The 18,622-nt window shown below is 61.9% G+C and overlaps 1 protein-coding gene across 3 annotated transcripts in view; it reads right to left on the bottom strand.

Moving 5' to 3' along the window:
• The window catches only part of IL11RA (interleukin 11 receptor subunit alpha), a 67,927-nt gene that overhangs the window by 32,649 nt on the left and 16,656 nt on the right, over positions 1 to 18,622 (bottom strand). The window contains exon 2 of one of the 3 annotated variants that reach the window (XM_054032473.1): positions 17,263 to 17,349. The exons of 1 other annotated variant lie outside the window; for it this stretch is intronic. The gene's annotated coding sequence lies outside the window, so the exon portion shown is untranslated. Of the gene's footprint in view, positions 1 to 11,091; positions 11,242 to 17,262; positions 17,350 to 18,622 lie in introns of those variants that run through there. One more of the 3 variants, XM_054032471.1, reaches the window with a different exon arrangement.

Here is an 18,622-nt window from a genome sequence, read left to right as displayed (position 1 = left end):
ACTGTTTGCCACTCCACCAATCTGTGTGCCAGATGCACCTTTTACCAGCCAGGATTTTATATTTACTGCCCAATGGGGGGGGGGGGGGATGTTGACAAGCGTCAGGCCCAGGACTGAGCCCGGTGGCATCCCGCCAGGACCCTATTCGATGAGGCTTCCCCCTCCCGTAGCCAGCCCTGAACCGGTTACCAGTGATATTGCACAGCGAGCGCTCGCTTTCACTGTCCGCGTCTCCGTTCCCGGCTTCTCCCTGGCTGTGCAGACCATGAGCTCTCTGAGTCAAGGACCGGCTGGGTCTGGGCAGCGCCTGGTGGGACCCGATCAGAGGTGGGGCCTCTGCGAAGGCAACATCCCCATTCCAAGCCCCAGACAAATGCCGAGCCTGCGGATTCCAGCAGGGAAATCCCACCGGGCAAGGGCCTGCGGAGGTGACCCTGACCCCCGCTAGGAGCCAGCCCAGAGAGCGAGGGATCGAAAGAGGCTGACAGAAAGGAGCCAGGAGAGGACACATGCCTCGTGGGGAGCAGAGAGACGGAGTGTGGGAAGCTCTGTGCCAGCGTCTGAGCGCGGCGCCCTGCCCTGCTGTCTGCATGCCAGCCGCTCTGCCCCTGTCGCTGCTTCAGGCCCCCCCACCAGCGGGCAGCGGCGCTGGAGCGGCTAAAGGCTGGCAAACGCCATGTGGCAGGCAGCCCCGGTGCCAGCGCAGGGCACGGTTATGAAAGCCGGGAGTGCGTGACCACGTGCAGAGCCAGAGCGGCTCAGAACAGCCAGGTCTCTGTGCCTCTCCTGGCTCCTCTGGCGGGACCCCGGCGCTGGCCGCTCCCAGCCCCGGCAGCGAGGAGGGAGAGGGCTTTGTGCTCAGAGCCCCCTGGGGAACCCTGGGGAGGGGCTTTCCCTAAACGGGCAGGGCGGCCGCCGAGGGGCCTGCGGGAAATGAGTCGGTGGGGTCTCAGGGCCGTACCCTAGGTGCCCAAACCATAAAAACGAAGCCAAAAGGCACCTGTCCTGGTATCGCCCGGAGCACCCGACGTCACCGGAGTTTGCCAGGCTTTGGGACACCGCACGATCCAGGCACCCGCGGAGGAAGAGAGCGGGCCCGAGATGGAAGCGAACACTACAACATGACAGCCCCAGCTTAGCTCTACGCAGCGCCCCTGTCAGACAGCCCAGGGCAGCTGCTGCCAGCTGAGAACCACGCTGCCACCCTCAGCGGCAGCGCCCGGCCCGAAGAGGCCAAGAGCTGCCAGATCGAGAAGATCTCGCCCCGCTGCAAGGACAGGAGCCCGGAGCTCACCAGGAGACGCAGCGCTGAGAAAGCTGGACGAAGGAAAACCTGCCCCGGCTGTGCCGTGTCGCCACCCCGAGATCCGCCAGGGCCCAGCCCAGACGCAACAGGCAGCTCTAAACTCAGCACGGCCCAAGCAGTAACACCCAGCGTCTCCGACAGGGGCTTCTCCTCTGCCGTGCTCAGGGCGCATTGCCAGGGAGAGCCGCGCCTGAAGCCAGGGGGCTCCCAGCGTTCGCACAGAGTGAGACATGTCTGAACCCTGCGGACAAGCGCCCAGGGTCTGCCCACGCCGAGCCTTCCTGCAGAGCAGGGCCTGGGAGGAGCGGGCAGGTGCACTCTGGTCTAGCCCGTGCCTGGGGAACCAGGCAAAGCAATAGAATAAAGACACCGTTAACGCCGTTCATTCCAAATAACTGGCATAAAATGCCACCCGTGGAGCTGCACAAAACTTGGCAGCCACGAATCTACATACAAACGACTTTATAACCTCTACCCGAATGGCCCCCACGACTCCGCCCCCCGGCCGCCCCATCCACCAGCCAACGGAGCGTCCACGAGCAAAGCAAAACCCACACGCCTTCCCCAGGCAGAATCATGCCCCCAAAGAGGAGAAAGACACACACACACACACACCCGGAGGTCACAAGGGATCCACTGTGGAGTTTAATGTGGACGGTGCCTAGATACTAGAGTGATGGGTGGCAGGATTAAGATAGATAGATAGATAGATAGATAGATAGATAGAGGGGGTGGATGGGGATAGATAGATAGATAGATAGATAGATAGATAGATAGAGGGGGTGGATGGGGATAGATAGATAGATAGATAGATAGATAGATAGATAGATAGATAGATACCCTGTTTCCCCGAAAATAAGACAGTGTCTTATATTAATTTTTGCTCCCAAAGATGCGCTAGGTCTTATTTTCAGGGGATGTCTTATTTTTCAGAAATGAAAAATGCCTTATTATCGGTGGATGCCTTATTATCGGGGAGGTCTTATTATCGGGGGGATGCCTTATATTACAACGAGAGGCAAAACTGTAAGTAGGCCTTATTTTCGGAGGATGTCTTATTTTCGGGGAAACAGGGTAGATAGATAGAGGGGGTGGATGGGGATAGATAGATAGATAGATAGATAGAGGGGGTGGATGGGGATAGATAGATAGATAGATAGATAGATAGATAGATAGATAGAGGGGGTGGATGGGGATAGATAGATAGATAGATAGATAGATAGATAGATAGATAGAGGGGGTGGATGGGGATAGATAGATAGATAGATAGATAGATAGATAGATAGATAGATAGATAGAGGGGGTGGATGGGGATAGATAGATAGATAGATAGATAGATAGATAGATAGATAGAGGGGGTGGATGGGGATAGATAGATAGATAGATAGATAGATAGATAGATAGATAGATAGAGGGGGTGGATGGGGATAGATAGATAGATAGATAGATAGATAGATAGATAGAGGGGGTGGATGGGGATAGATAGATAGATAGATAGATAGATAGATAGATAGAGGGGGTGGATGGGGATAGATAGATAGATAGATAGATAGATAGATAGATAGAGGGGGTGGATGGGGATAGATAGATAGATAGATAGATAGATAGATAGATAGAGGGGGTGGATGGGGATAGATAGATAGATAGATAGATAGATAGATAGATAGAGGGGGTGGATGGGGATAGATAGATAGATAGATAGATAGATAGATAGATAGATAGATAGAGGGGGTGGATGGGGATAGATAGATAGATAGATAGATAGATAGATAGATAGATAGATAGATAGAGGGGGTGGATGGGGACAGACAGACAGAGCGAGCTCCACAGACCAGAGCCAGGGGCAGCAGAAGGGGTCTGGAGAGATGACGCTGGCCGGATACAGACGCCCCCCTTCTATATTTGCTCCAGCGATGACCTAATCCCCAGCACAGGGAGTCCCCAGCCGGGCAGTCGCGGAGCCAGGCCACAGCAGGGGAAACAATGGGATACTTTCTTCCTCCACTCGGTGGATTCCTCGGCTGCTAATTACAGAGCCAGAGGCGTCTGCTGCCCACGGCCTGGTGCAGCCGGGGACCTCCCCAGGCCATGACCGGCCTCACCCCAGCCCAGCCCGGCGTTGCCCGGCAGGCGGGGCTGGCTCAGCGTTGAAGTGCAGCAGCTGCTCCCAGCCTTCCCCGGGCGTGGGAAGCTGTGCTCAGCGCACACAGAATCAATGTGGTGCCTTGGGAGGGTCAGCGGAGGGGGGTCCCCATCTTCCATTGCACGGCGCCAGGGCGACGGCCTGAGCCAGCTGCCCCCCCCATCCCAACACCCTCCATGCAGCTGGAGGCTAGCGTGGGTCCAAGTAGCCTCCTCCCGCTCCCCGCCCCCCATGCTGAATCCAGCCAGCCAAGGGGCAGCCTTGGGACCCCAGCTGGGGCAAGCCACCAAGTTGCTGGCCGGGGGCGACTCGACCCTCGAGGCACCAGCCTGTCCGGTCCCCCTGCCCCCCACTGCTCCGTGACCCTTGCTTTGCTCTGAATGGAAGGACTGGGCGCGGACGGGGCCGCCCTGGCAAAGCCCAGCGTTGGCACAGAGCTGTGGCGAGCAGGGGGGTCATTACCTCTAGACCTGCTGGACGGCGCAGGCGAAATCCCCAGTGATTCCGGCTGACCTGCGCTGGCGGCAGCGACAATTCCTGCGTGCAGACGTCTGCCGGGGGCTGGCGGGGCAGCAGACGCGGTGGGCAAGGCCAGCCAGCAGGGAGCTGGAGAACCCCGAAGAGCCCAGGCTGGCTGGAGTAAAGGGGGCTGGGAATTGCCCAAAGCGCCCAGCGTTGGCCTAGCTCAGACGTGGGCAAACTACGGCCCGCGGGACCGTCCTGCCTGGTCACTGAGCTCCCGGCCGGTAGGCTAGCCCCTCCCCCGCAGCCTCAGCTCGCCGCGCGGGCAGTGCTCTGGGCAGCACGCCGGCGTGGCTAGCTGCAGCCGGGCGGCGCGGGTGCAGGGGGGTGGATAAGGGGCAGGGACTCCCAGAGGGTCAGTCAGGAGACAGGGAGCAGGGGGTGGTTGGATGGGGCGGAGGTTCGGGGGGGGGCATCAGGGGACGGGGAACAGGGATGGCTGGCTAGGTGTGGGAGTCCTGGGAGGCCTGTCAGCGGGCGGGGGTGTGGATAGGGATCGGGGCAGTCAGGGGAGGGGGGGGGTTGGATGGGTTGGGAGTTCTGAGGGGGCAGTGGGGGGCGGGAAGTGGGAGGGGGCAGGTAGGGGGAGGGAGCCAGGCTGTTCGGGGAAGCACAGCCTTCCCTATCCGGCCCTCCATACAGTTTCGCAACCCCGATGTGGCTCTCGGGCCAAAAACTTTGCCCACCCCTGGCCTAGCTGCTCCCAGCCAAGCTCCCCGGTGTTTTACTGCTCACTTCAGCGAGAGCTGAGCTGGGCCGATGCTGAGCGCAGTCCAGAGCAGTGTGACTCACTCATGGTTTTCTCACAAGTCTCGTAGCGTGGGCGGTTGTCTTACAGCCCCACCTCCCGGAGTCCTGGGATTCGAGGGGAACTGTGGCTTGCGTTAAGCAAAGCAGTAAGTTTCCAGCCCTCCTGGCTGCAGGGAGAAGCTAGGGAACGTGACCCCCACATCCTCGAAGCCCAGAGGACGACTGACCAGACCCCAAGCGGGTTACTTAAAAAAACAAAAACCTCATGATTTTTCAAGCCATTCTCGTGATTTCTGGGGGGCCCGACTTATGTTTTTGCAAGGTTTGAGGCTAGAAACACGGTGCGGATCCCAGCTGATCCCGGGGCAGGCAGGGAGCTGCTAACACAGCCCTCCACAAGAACCATCCCTTTTCAAACGACGCGAGGCCGACTGTCCTGGCTTATTCCCGAATGCCACGCCACACGACACCCCCTGCAGGCCATCGAGTGACCGGGCACGCCGCCACTCGGACACAAGTTAGCGGTGTCACCCCATTGGGAGGCTCCCACTGGCTGACCGAGCCCGAGGACAGGGGAACGGAACCTAGCAGCTCTCGCTTTATAAATGATCCCTTCCAGACAGCGTGTCTGTGATTTCCCAGCCTCCCTGGGCCTATCTAAACGCAGACCTGATCCCCAAGCACCTCTTGGGGGCCTGAACCAGCCAGCACCCCAAAACGCCCAGCAGTCATGGGCAGGACCTGCTCCCGGCACATGGCCCCTGGCATGGCCCATCAGCACCCGGTGCCCAGCTCTGCCCCCATCCACCGGCCAGAATCTCTGCTGGGTTTGCTGCGTGTTTTGTTTCCTGCCGAGGATGATGAAACACACGCACGTGCGTACACATGTGTACACACACACAAACATGCATGCACGCACACACAAACACACGCACACAGAGACACATGCACACACACACGTGCACGCACACACACGTGTACGCACACACACGCACAGAGACACATGCACACGAGCACACGGACGCGCGCACTCGTTCTGTGCCATGCCCCGCAGTGGCCTGGCAAGGCGATGGCAGGGATTCCTGGGGGAGGCACCAGGGCCGGGCCAACTTTCCACTGCACTGAGTGCTCTGTGCTTGGGGGTTTTTTGCTTCATTTGATGTCGCTCTTCAAAGCGAGAGGGAGACGTGGGCAGAGATTGGGCGGGGAGGGGGGAAGAGACGCTCAGGGACTGGGGTGAGGACAGAGGCCGCTGCCAACCAAGCCAAGGCGCCACGGGGGCCTCCAAAGCTCCCTGCTGCCACTTCTCCCCGAGGGTGGTCTAGGGCAGACCCAGCGAAGTGGCGGCACAGGGAGCCAAGTGGGCTTGGCAGCTTCTCCCCCTGCATGCTTGGCACGGGCCTGCCGCCTCCAGGGTCACCCGCCTGCAAACACAGCGTCAGCCACCCTGGGTGCTGGGCAACGTCTCGCCCACGGCACCCTCACCATGGCAGAGGGGTCCAGGCTGGGCTGGGTGCCACGTGCTGGGCGACCAGAACCCACACGCTGACGTGCCTGGATGGGGCCGTCAGCCCTGGGGGGCGTCCTGGTGACATGCACCTGGGCACCGTCTGGCTGCGGCCGCAGCTGCAGACAAGAAACCAACGGGCTTCCAGCCCGACTGGCTGGTGAGAGCCCGTCTGTGCCAGCCCAGGACACGAGGCACAAAGCTACTGATCAAATGCTGCGCCTCGCTCTGGGCAGCGCCAGGAACATTCCCGCAGCCGCTTCTGTCTCAGAGCTGTCTAGGGAAAGCCCCGTCCCCACGGGCCCACCCATCTCTCAGCCCTGCACCGCGAGAGGAGGGCGCCCGGCCCAGGACGAAGGAGATCAGACAGCCCCAAAGCGCCTTGAGAATTAGCTATCCATATTCTGGGCTTGCCTATCCCGACAGCTGCCGAAGTGCTTCCCAACCCGGGGGGCTGCCCTGTCAGCTGTAGATCTCCATCGCCTCCCCCCACGCTCTGCACCGAAGCTGGGGATCTGCCCCTCCGGCCCTTACTCCTCAGGGACAAGCCATCCCGGCAAGGGAACAGTTCAAACCAAACAGCCTCATGCGGCCCTGTCCCAAAGAGAAACAAGCCTGGGGGAGGGGGTCCCTTAAAGAGCCCTGGGGCGATGGAGGGGACCCTGGAGGGCTCATGGACACGGCCCTGTCTGAGACAGGGATCCGAACACGCCTTCCGCCAGCGGGAAGCCTTTGACCCGCATTGCAGCAGGGGTGCGTGCACCGTCCTACCTACGCAACCACAACTGCCTGTGCACGGAGCCCAGGCTTGGGGGTGCAGTGAGTGCACGTCTCGCTGTGGGTCCACCAGCCGGGGGCTGCAGTGGGGCCTGACCCCCCGGAGCTGCGAGGACTTGCACCAGGGGAGGGGCTGGCCCAGGTCAAACTCCAATTTGCCCTCCCAGCTGCAGAGCTCTGGCGGGAGGTGGCTGGGGCTAAACCCCCATTCTGGACCCAGGCCCAGATCCCCAGTGGGGCCCAGGGAGCCTTACCTCTCCCTGCCCAGTCACGACCAGGATGGAACGTGTGTCGGACTGTGCCCGTCACCCCCCAGCAATACCCCTATGGCCCGGCGAGCCTCGCTCCCGTTGCTTTCTCCCTGGACCCTGACCCCAACCCCAAATGTATGGGGGGGACACAGACTCCTCCCCGCCTCGGCGCGCCCTTTGCATGGCCCGTCTTTAACACTCCCCCGCTACCGGCCCTAGAAGGGAAGCGGTTTCCCCCCCGTGAAGATGCCAATTAAATCAAGACAAACTCTCTGCAAACGCTGCCCTCGCTCGGAGCGCCACGGCAGAGCCCTGGAGCCACGCACGAGCCGGGACCCCAGGTACGCCCACATGGGCTGCAGCCGAGTGACCCCAGAGGAGCCTGGCGCCCAGCGTGTCCCCAGCGCCTACCCGCCAAGCCAGGGCCAGGTCTGCAGCGGAGCTGACAGAGCTGTGCCCATGTGCCCGCTGCAGATCTAGCCCCCAGTCGCTCTCCTGCCAAAGCTCAGCGCTTCTCCCAGGAATATCCCCACTCTGCTAACACCCATGCGGCTCCGCCAACCCTGCAGCAGTGTTCTGGCTTGGGGGCTCCCACCGAGGTATCGCACGTAACGGCAGCCTACGAGGACCAGCCCCTTCCTTGCCTGCTTCCGCAGCGGGGTTCTCCTGGGTGCTGGGGCCAGAAGGGACCAAGGCGACCACGGGGCTGACCCGCATAACACAGGCTGGGGCATTTGGGCAGCCCCCACCGGCCACGCGGCTCCCCTCAAGTGGCTGACCCCTCTGGCCCAGTGGGCCTGGCACGCAGGGGCCCAGAACAGATGCAGCAGAGCTCAGGTGCAAGAGGTGGACCTGGCCCCAGCCAGGAGCCTGCTCCCCCGTCCGCTCCCCGTCATTCTTCAGTGCGTTTACACTGGAGTCACGGGGGGCAGAAACCCTGATCGCAAGCTGGTGTCAATCAGCAGAGAGCCATTAAAGTCCATGGAACGACACCGACTTACCCATGCGTGCGTGTTGCCATGCCCGGAGCAAAGCCCCTTCCCCGTCCCAGCCGTGGGCTGTGTCTAGGGACCGGGGAGCCCGCGAGGGTTCGGAACGACGGGAAAGCACTCGAACGGCTTCCGTTCATTTGTCTGTTTGTTGGAGGGACGCGTTTGTGTCCCCCAGAGACGGCTCTGAACCCCGGCGCTCCGAGAAATTCAACCCCCTCCACTGCAACAAGCGCAGGGCGAGTCAAGGCGGACAGTCGCTCCTGCCTGGCTTTTGGGATCAGAGCTGCACCCCTCGCTAGGATCAAACGGAGAGAGCGGCCCCAGCTCCCCTCACACCGTAGGGCCCCCGAATGGGCCGAGCCCGGCCGGCGAGGAGACCAACACTGCCAGCATGAGCGCCCCGCCTGCGCAGCGCGGGCATGTCCTGTCCGACGGACCGGAGCCAGCAGCAATCCCCTGGCTATGGTGACATCCAGCGACCGGCAAGCGGGCCGAGTGCCTGGCGCCGACGCCAGCTTGGGCGTACCGCGGCTTGTAAACACCAGCCAAGTTGCGCTGCCCACCTGCCGGCACTGCTGCCACAGAGCGTGGCCAAGCACGGAACCGGCCGGAGAAGGACATTGTGCCACTCCCCGGTGCGGTGCCCTGGTGACACGAACCAGCAGAGCGCTGTGACCGCGCCAGCTGTTCTGGTCTCCCCAGGGAGAGAGCGGGGAGGTGGCAGAGGGGTGCCAGTCCCTCGTCTCCCCAGCCAGGCACGCCTGGCAGAGCTCACCCAGTGACTGTCGGCGGAGCACGCCCCAAGCTCCATCAAGCCGTCTGCTCCCCCCTGCAGCAATCACACCAGGGCCGGATCCTCAGCTCACGTCAAGCAGCCCAGCTCCACTGGACCTGCTGGAGTGTGGCCGATTCACACCAGGTTAGGACCTGGCCCCACACACAATTGGGTCGAGTGGAAAACCCATGATGGGAACAAGGTTCATACAGTCACCATCAGGACAGGACCGGGGGCCAGGTTCCCACCTCAGCTACTCCACCAAAGTCAGCCAAGGTACACCGGCATTAAACCAGAGTGACTCCGGATTGACCCCGGGGGCGAGCAGGACGTCCCTCGGCAGTCCCCTCTCTGCCTCAAGTCTCCCCCAGAAGCGGGACCCTCCCTCGGATGGGGTGAAAGGAAGGGCTGTGTTTGTTGTGAACGCTAGCAAAGGCCTCCATCCGGCCGGCTCCGGGCACGGACAAAAATAGAAGACAATAGACATAAGCAGCCAACAAATGTTAATGCAGACAGATTAACGAGCTCCCAAGGCAGCTGGGGAAATCTGAATGAGCCCGTGGCTGGCCAGACCCACAGCTGGCGTAGGGGGGCACTGGGGTGGCACCAGGGGAGGGCTCTGATGGGAGGCAGAGCAGGAGAGCCTGGCGGGAGGCTGGCGCGGGCACCAAGACCACAGCAAAGGCGTGTGCGCAGCCAGACTGGTGTTTACACTGCTGCTGGGTTCCCCCCGTTCGCTCACAGGAGCCACCCGGCCCCTGCTGCCCCCTTTCCCATCACACTGAGCTGCAGAGAGTGGCTGCTTCCCACCTGGGGTGCCCTGCCCCCGGGGCGGCCAGCCAGGGACGGAGACAGAGCCCCCGTCCCTCTGAGACAGTGACACTCACCCAGGGGACGGCCGGAGTCACCCCATGGACTCAGCCGGGGCAAACCCGGAACGCACCCCCCCTTCCCCAGCCGACCTGATCCGGTCACACTGGGGCAAACCCAGAGCAGCACCCCGCCCCTGATCCAGTCACCCCAGAGCTAACCCAGAACGCCCCCCCCCCCGTCCCAGCCTGACCCTGATCCCGTCACCCCGGGGCAAACCCGGAACGCCCCCGCTGTCCCAGCCCGACCCTGATCCCGTCACCCCGGGGCAAACCCAGAACAGCCCTTCCCCAGCCAACTTGATCCAGTCACGCCGGGGCAAACCCAGAACAGCCCCTCCATCCCGGCCTGGATTTGGTTACCCCGGGGCAAACCCAGAACAGCCCCCCCTGCCCCAGCCCGACCCTGATCCCGTCACCCTGGGGCAAACCCGGAACGCTCCCCGTTTTCCAGCCAACCTGATCCGGTCACCCCGGGGCAAACCCGGAACGCACCTCCTGCCCCAGCCCGACCCTGATCCCGTCACCCCGGGGAAAACCCAGAACAGCTCCCCCTGCCCCAGCCCGACCCTGATCCCGTCACCCCGGGGCAAACCCGGAACGCACCCCCTGTCCCAGCCCGACCCTGATCCAGTCACCTCGGGACAAACCCAGAACACCCCTTCCCCAGCCCGACCCTGATCCCGTCACCCCGGGGCAAACCCGGAACGCCCCCGCTGTCCCAGCCCGACCCTGATCCCGTCACCCCGGGGCAAACCCAGAACAGCTCCCCCTGCCCCAGCCCGACCCTGATCCAGTCACACTGGGGCAAACCCAGAACACCCCTCCTACAGCCGACCCTGATCCGGTCACCCCGGGGCAAACCCAGAACGGCCCCCCCAGGCCCAAAACTGTTCCGGTCACCCCGGGGCAAACCCAGAGCAACCCCCCGAGCCTAGTTCCGGTAGCCCTGGGGTAAATCAGTTTTACCCCCATGCCCAGTCAGACCCAGCACACTCACAGGGTGCCTGGCTGGGGCCCCAGCCCACAAGCACCAGTCGGGTGGTCGGACGTCCCGATACTATCGGACCATCCTGATATTAGGGACTTTGTCTCAGATCCGCAACTATTCTCCCCCCCGGCCCGCCCGCCCCCAGCAGCGCCCCTGGCCCAGCACAAACCAGCCCTGCGCCAGCCTGGCTCCCCGCCCCTCATCCTACCTTCAGAGCCGGCTGCCTCGGCTGCAGCTCCCCATGCTGGCCGGCGGCCCCGGCCCGGCGCTCGGCTGCGGAGAAAAGGGGCGATTCTCCCCCCTGCCTGCGGCGGGAGGCTCGACAGAGCACACCAGAAACCCCCTCGCGCTGGCCCTCCCCCTGCGGCGCCCCCCCGGCCCCTCTGCAGGGAACCAGAGCCTCTCGCTTCCCAGCGGTAACCTGAGGCGCTGGCAGAGCTGCACACAAGGGCACGGAGAGCGGCCGGCAGCCAAGCCCGGAGTCGCTGCCAGCTGGGAAGAGTTTTTATTCCAAACAAAAAAAAAAAAAAAACCTTCTTCCCTCCCCCACGCCCTCTCCCGCCCGGGCCGCCCGCCCCTCGGCCCCCAGCCACGCCGACCGCACGCTCCAGAAATTCCTAAAAATAATCTCCCAGCAAAGTAACAACTCAGCAGCTGGGGGAGTGGGGCGATTTCAGTCCCCAGGCAGCCGCAGGTCGCCAGGCGGACGGGGCAGCCTGGGTTCGGGGCGGGGGGGGACCCCAGCAGCCAGACGGGGGGCCCAGAGCTGCAAGAAGCAGGGTGAGGCACTGGTCCAGCAGTGAGCCCCCTCTCGCTCCCCACGGGATAAACACGCGTGGCACAGCCTGCCGGGACCGGCCGGGAGCTGGGCTCCGGGTGTGGGATGGGCCCCTCTCCTCATTAACCTCTAGGACCCCGGGACAGACGCTCCTCCAGCCCCCCTCCAGGGAGGGGGAGGGGAAGGGAATGGCCCACGCACAGGAGAAGGGAGAGATGCAGGCCTGGGAACCCCAACAAGAGACGGTTCCAAAATGGATCTGAACCAGGCCCCCAAACCCGGCCAGGAGGGGATGTCAGTAGCTGGCCTGGCCATCATCAGCCCTCAGTATATGAAGTTTGCCAGGCCGGGTGCAGACGGCCTGGGGATGAGGGCTCTGGCGCTCCCGGAGGCTGAGAGCGGGCGCTGCCCAGGCATGGCAAACTGGCCTGCCTCACGACAAACTGGGGTGCCACCAGCTCAGTCACCAGAAGGAGCAGCCCTGGGGCTGTGATGGGGCTCACGACCCAGCCAGGCAGCGTTCGCAGCCTGAGCAGGGTACCAGGGCAGGAGGAATCCCAAACCGCACCATGTCCCTGTGCCCAGCGCGTGCCAGCCACTGGTTCGCACCTACGCCAATTCCTTGGCCCCCACTCAGCTGCCTCCTTTGGAGCCCTAAATAAATCCCACTACAAAACCACCGTCCACTTTGCCCCGGTGGCACGCCCGGGTCCCAGGTGCAGGGGAATGCCCTCTGTCCCTCGCCTGCCCGCCACCGTGCCTCGCCCTCAGCTAGCCCCACGGCACTTCCCCCACCAGCGGGCAGGGGAGAGGGAGCCGGGTCCCAGGTGCAGGGGAATGCCCTCTGTCCCTCGCCTGCCCGCCACCGTGCCTCGCCCCCAGCTAGCCCCACGGCACTTCCCCCACCAGCGGGCAGGGGAGAGGGAGGCGGGTCCCAGGTGCAGGGGAATGCCCTCTGTCCCTCGCCTGCCCGCCACCGTGCCTCGCCCCCAGCTAGCCCCACGACACTTCCCCCACCAGCGGGCAGGGGAGAGAGAGCTGGGCTGGGAAGCTTTCTGGCAAACGGCCTCCGCTCCCTTCCAAGCACGAAGGCTCCTGGGTCAGCCAAACGCTGGAGCGCGGCAGCTCCAACCCAAACAGCCGCCGTTCCTGCTGGCCTCCGGCGCTGGGGCACAGGGGAACCTGCAGCCGGCCATGTGCTGTCCCTGCCTTTCAAAACAAAGCCCCTTTGGGCACCCGGCAAAATCCCAGAACTGGAAGGGACCTTGAAAGGTCATTGAGTCCAGTCCCCTGCACTCACCGCAGGACAAAGTACTGTCCCTGACAGGTCATTTTTGCCCCAGATCCCTAAATGGCCCCCTCAAGGATTGAACTCACAACCCTGGGTTTAGCGCACACACACACACACACACACACACCTCTCCTTGGCACCTGCAGCAACCTGGGCCGGTTGTCAGGCCGCGGCCGCTCACAGCAGAGGAGGAGCGACACAGAGCTCTTCTTCGGCGCTGGGGCCCACGGGAAGGTACGCCACGCCGTGCCACTCAATGGACACAGCTCACCGGACTGCAAGAGACATTTGAGGTGCAGCGGCCAGCGAACAGCTCAGTTCCCAGACCTCAGGAGGCGCTCTGCGTATCCCCGAAAGCTTGTCTCTCTCCCCAACACAGGGTTGGTTCAATCAATGTTTTTCCCTCCCCCATCTTGTCTCTACCGTCCGTTGCCACATTTGCAGAATGAAATATTCCCAGTGCTCGCTTTGAACTGGCTGATTTTACACAATGGTGCGTCTCAGAACATGTGGCGTGACCACAACAGGTTAAAAAGGAAACATTTCCATCAACCAAAACTTTGTTTTTAAATTTCCCCTTGGAAAATGTCGACATTTTCATGTTTCGCTCTGATTCAAAATGAAGCCGAGTTTCAAAATCTCCAAATCCTCCACGAGACGCAATTCCTGGTCTCTGCCCAACTCTAGCTTTGGACAACAAAAACCAGGGCCCACATGCTGTGAACAGGCACAATTGCTACAGGGGGGCAGCAGGGCTGGAAACCTGCTCTAAGCTCTCATCATTTGCAGGAACAAAGGCCTCTAACACTTGAGCTAAAGGAGCATATCTGTAGCTAGCAGCAGTAGTAGCTCTTTTATCTTCCACTAGTGTCTTTCACACTCTCTCCGACCCCATCAACTGCAGCCGATTGTAATGTTGTGTAACTGCACAAACGCTGCAGGAAGAACACAGGCATTTTGTAGATCCAGCCCCCCTCAACCCTAAGCGTCTCTGGCTTCCCCATGGGAGCTGCAGGCTCCAGCCTGAGAACGTCCCCAGGCCATCAGACAGGCTGGGCGAGAGCAGGACGGCGGTGAACGACCTTCTGTTTTGAAAGTTGTACCAAGTTAACGTTCGGCCAGCAGGAAGAGGGAACCTGGCCCCGCGTGGGGGCGCATGCGCCATATTCCACAGCTGGCACACAGTCAGCGCAGGAGCGGACATGCATGTGATGGGGCAGGAGACACTCTCGCCCAGTAGGGGGCAGCGCTGCATAGGCAAACTGTGGCCCCAATCCTGCAATCAGACCTGCGTGAGCAGAGCTGCTCGGTTACCCCTGACCCCAGGTTACGGTCCCCGTCTCTTTGCTCCCGGCAGGGGCAGGATGTGCAGCTTGGCAGGCGATGCTCCCCGGGGTTCCTGCCAAATCCCACAGACCCAGGCGGGTCAGGGAGTCGATCTGCAGAGGGCCCTGAGCCGCAGCCAACAGCTCGGAGGCTGATCCAAGCCGGGCCGGGCCGCACGCTCTGCAGGTTCACTCAGCACTACCCTCCGGAGAGTATCCGGCAGCAGACAACGCTCCCTCGTTGCCCCAGGCGGCTCACAGCTTTCCACGAGGAGCTGAGACGGAGCCACTCCCCCAGAGGCTGCCCCAGCTTGCACACTGCTAACGATGCTTCCCCCTTCCTCCAAGGGGATCGCAAACCCGAGTGCTCTAGTCAGCCAGTCACTCGGCACGCAGGGTCGGGGAACTAGGCTCAGGACACAGATGGGGAAACCGAGGCACGGAGCGACTAAGTGACTCGCCCACAGCGAGCCACCGACAGAGCTGGCAATTACTCATTAATAACAAGAAGAAGAAATGACTCGCTAAGCCCCAAACGTGCTCTGTGCCGTAACGGACATGGCAGGAGATTAGGCAGGGCCCCTGCCCCAGCGAGCTCAGCCTATGTGAGCGTTTGGTGATGGAAAGCAGACCACTGGCTCCCAGGCCCGGCCCGTTACACAGCCCCCTTTCCTGCCTAGGTGGGGCGGAGGCTTTGCGGGGCCCACATTCCTGTCGGTGCTGCAAGGGGCCACATTTTCAATAGTAGATCCCCACCCTATACGTGCGCTCAGCCGGACGAGCCTATAAACCCCCAGATGGCTGGAGAGCCGACGCTGCCCAGCTCGGAGGTACCTAGTACCTGCGGCATCCTGGGGGGACGAATCAGCCCAATGTGAAAATCAGGGCCAGGCCGCGGCTCTGTTCTCAGCTCTGGGTTTCACGTCTCCGGAACGACCCCCACACGACCATCGGCGGTGGCTCTGCACCGTCCTGGCACGTGCCCAGACGCAGCCCGGCCATACCCAGCTGGTGCTGCCGCAACCCCGGCCTCTCGCCTCCCTCACACAGACGGCCCTTCATGGGACGCACGCAGCTGCTGCAGCGCCGGGAGCACCCCCCCGATCGGCACGGCCGGCCCCTCTAAAAGAGGCCAGATGCCGAGCTGGTGTTCGGGAGGGGAGCGGCAGCCAGCGGATGGAGATTGTAAAGCAAGCCTCCCTCAGGTGCGTTTGCCTTGGCCGCCGCTCAAGCCAAGCCAATTAGGGCTACAGAAAACAGCTATTAAAAACCAAGGAGAAAAATCAGGTTCTCCCCTGCTGGGCCCCGGGTCCTCGTCAGGCTGAGCTCTGGCGCTATCGGGCCCAGCTGGCAGTGGGGCGGGAGGGGCTGTCAAAGGGCAGCCTTGTTTCAGAGCGAGTCTCTGCGGCACTTCCATCTCCCAGCATGCCCGGCCCCTGGGCTGGGGGGGGCGCGGGCTGGGAGGACAATGGAGACCCCATCCCTGTCCCCCAACTCACCCCGCCCCCCCAAAACCGCTGGGAGCCGGAGGCACTCAGCTCTGGGGGAAACCTGGCCCCAGGTGCATGGCACTGCGGAGGGGACGTGGGAAAGGGGGCGGGGAAGGAAGGATCTAATTCATACCTGTAAACAGGACAGCAAGAGTGAGATCGCCCCGTCCCCACCCTCCGGCACTCCTTGGGCAGGTTAAAAACTACAACTCAACCACGGCACACAGCAAATGGAGTAAAAGCTGGTGAACGGCTCCTTCCCGAAATGGAGCTGTAAAGGAGTGTGACGAAGTGGGGGGTTCTCTTGGTTTTTCCAATGGTTTGCATGCAGAGGGGGTGGGACTCAGTGTCCCTGGGTGTTACTGGTTTCACGAGGGGAGGGGAGAGGGAGTTGTTGTTACAGAGGACCAGCGAGGGAACATGGAACCCAGGCCAATGGCCTGGAGCATGGAGACCCCAGCGACTGGTGACCTGGGGACTGGGAGGCCCAGCTCGGGAGTCACAGCCGGTTCTGGCCAGTGGGAGGACAATGGCTGCGGGGAGCGGACCCCGGTGTCCTGACCAGCTGGTTCCAGCCAGAGGGGCCAGAGGACAGAAAAGGGGAGAGGAGGCCCAGGCGACCCTGTTTATCTGGAGAGAAGACAATGGACAGAGGCGGGGCCTGGGGCCGGGGATCTCAGATGCCCAGCTGGGAAGCAGGGGGGCTCTGGGCTGAAGAGGGGGAGCAGGCAGAGCCCACCTGGATGCAGGAAGACTGGGGTGTGTTGTGCTGAGGGAGGCCAGGCCTGAGGCCATGAGAGTTTCCTGTGCTGTGTTCAGATGCTCAATAAACCTCCTGTGTTACGCGGCTGAGAGTCGCTCCAGGCTAGAGAACAGGGGGCATTATTCCTTCTGGGAGTGGAGGGCCCGGGGATCTAGAGCGAGGGGACTCCCTAAGGGGGCCCACGGCAGAGACAGACGTGCTAAGGCTCAGAGAGGTGCAGCTCCAGCAAGTGGAGGGGCCTGACCCCGAGAGAGAGTGGACCGCCGAGAAGGGCTGTCTCACTGAAGGGGGTTCCACCCAGGGACTGCACGGGGCCAAGAGTGGGCACGATCTGTGAGTCCGTGACAAGGGGGATCCTCATCCAGCGAGTCTGTTTCCAGTGGGGTCCCGGCAGATAACATCCAGTCCTCACTGATCAAGTCTACAGCTGCCACGCAGGTTAGGGGAGGGGTGAATACCGCACAGGGCAGGTTACTGATACCAAGCGATCTGGCCACTTGGTAAGCAACATAATACACATTTTAATACAGCGAAATGTAAACGTATCTACAGCTGGGAACCAAGAATGCAGGCCAGACGTACAGGCTGGGGCCTGTCTGCTGGGAAGCCAGGACTCCGGACGGATAATCAGCAGACCAGGAGCTCCCAGCATGACATTGGCCCAAAGGGCTCATGCGATCCTGGGATGCATCAACAGGGGAATCTCCAGCAGGAGCAGGGAGGTTGTTGTACCTCTGTGTTTGGCACTGGTGCGACTGCAGCTGGATTCCTGTGTCCAGTCCTGGGCCCACAGTTCACTGGGGAGGGATCAGAGAAGAGCTACGAGAACAAGTAAAGGGTTAGAAAACCTGCCTTAAAGTGAGAGACTCACGGAGCTCGGACTATTTACCTTGACACAGAGACAGCTCAGGGGTGACTTGATCGATAAGAACCTACGTGGGGGACAAGAAAGGCCTCGGCAGTCCAGCAGAGGAAGGTCGAACACGACCCAATGGCTGGAAGTTGAAGCCAGACAAATCCAGGCTGGAGATAAGGCACATTGTTAACCAGGGTCATTAACCACTGGAACAATGTACCGAGGGGTTCTCCATCCCTGACCATTGTTAACTCACAGGTGGCTGTTTTGGGAAGAGATCTGCTCTGGGGAGTCCTGGGGGAAGGTCTCTGGCCCGCGTTCTGCAGCAGGTCAGATTCGATGGTCACATTGGCCCTTTCTGGCTCTCAGGGCACCGTACAGAGAGCAGAGAACCCGGGCAGTCAGGCGGCGTCTCCCCCCTCTGACAGCAGAGAGAACGGAGATGATTTGCCCAAAGTCACATAGAGAGTCGGTGGCACGGGTACAAATAGAACCCAGGAGTCCTGGCTCCCTGCTCTAACCACTGCACCAGAGATGGGACAGAACCCAGGAGTCCTGGCTCCCAGTCCCTCTGCTCTGCCCTCTAGGCCCAGACACAAAGTACGTGGCTCTGCTCTCTCCTTCCCCCCAGCCCCTCTGATCCCTGCCGTGGCAGCGGCCGTGCCCGGGGAGTGGCCAGAACCCAGCTTCCCCAGCTCAGCGTCCTGCTGACAAAGGCAGAGGATGGAAAGGGAGCCGCTTTCAGCACAGCTTTGCCAGCTCCGTGTTGTGCTTGGCCCCAGGTTCGGGTCTCGCCCACGTTCGGGTCTCTCAGGGAGCAACGCAGCCTGCCAGCCGGGCGCTGCCAGCCAGGTGGCCAAGTGCAGGGATCCGGGGGGAGGGGCACGGACCCCAATCACAGCCAGCACGGGCGGTAACACAAAACGGTGAGACACACGGGTGTGACCCCAGGGCGGTCAGTGACATTACACCAGGCCTGTTTGCGCCCGGTGGTGCCCTGTCCCTTTAAACCAGGCAGGGAGGGCGAATCAAGGGGGTAGGGCCCAGAACTGGTGGAGTTCGAAACCTAAGAGGCTGCAGCAGGACAGGAGCTCAGAGCAGCCCATGCTGGCACCGTCACCCTCCAACAGCCCTGATGGAGCCAGGACTCCTGGGTTCTCTGAAGCTCTGTGGCCTTGGCACATTCCCTCCGTTTCTCCGGCTGTGGCCCCCGGGCACTGGGAGCTCTAGGCACCA

The sequence above is a fragment of the Malaclemys terrapin genome, chromosome 6 (assembly GCF_027887155.1).
Source record: "Malaclemys terrapin pileata isolate rMalTer1 chromosome 6, rMalTer1.hap1, whole genome shotgun sequence".
NCBI lineage: Eukaryota > Metazoa > Chordata > Testudines > Emydidae > Malaclemys > Malaclemys terrapin.
Note: the sequence above shows the minus strand (reverse complement) of the source record. Positions and strands in the feature narration are given on the sequence as shown.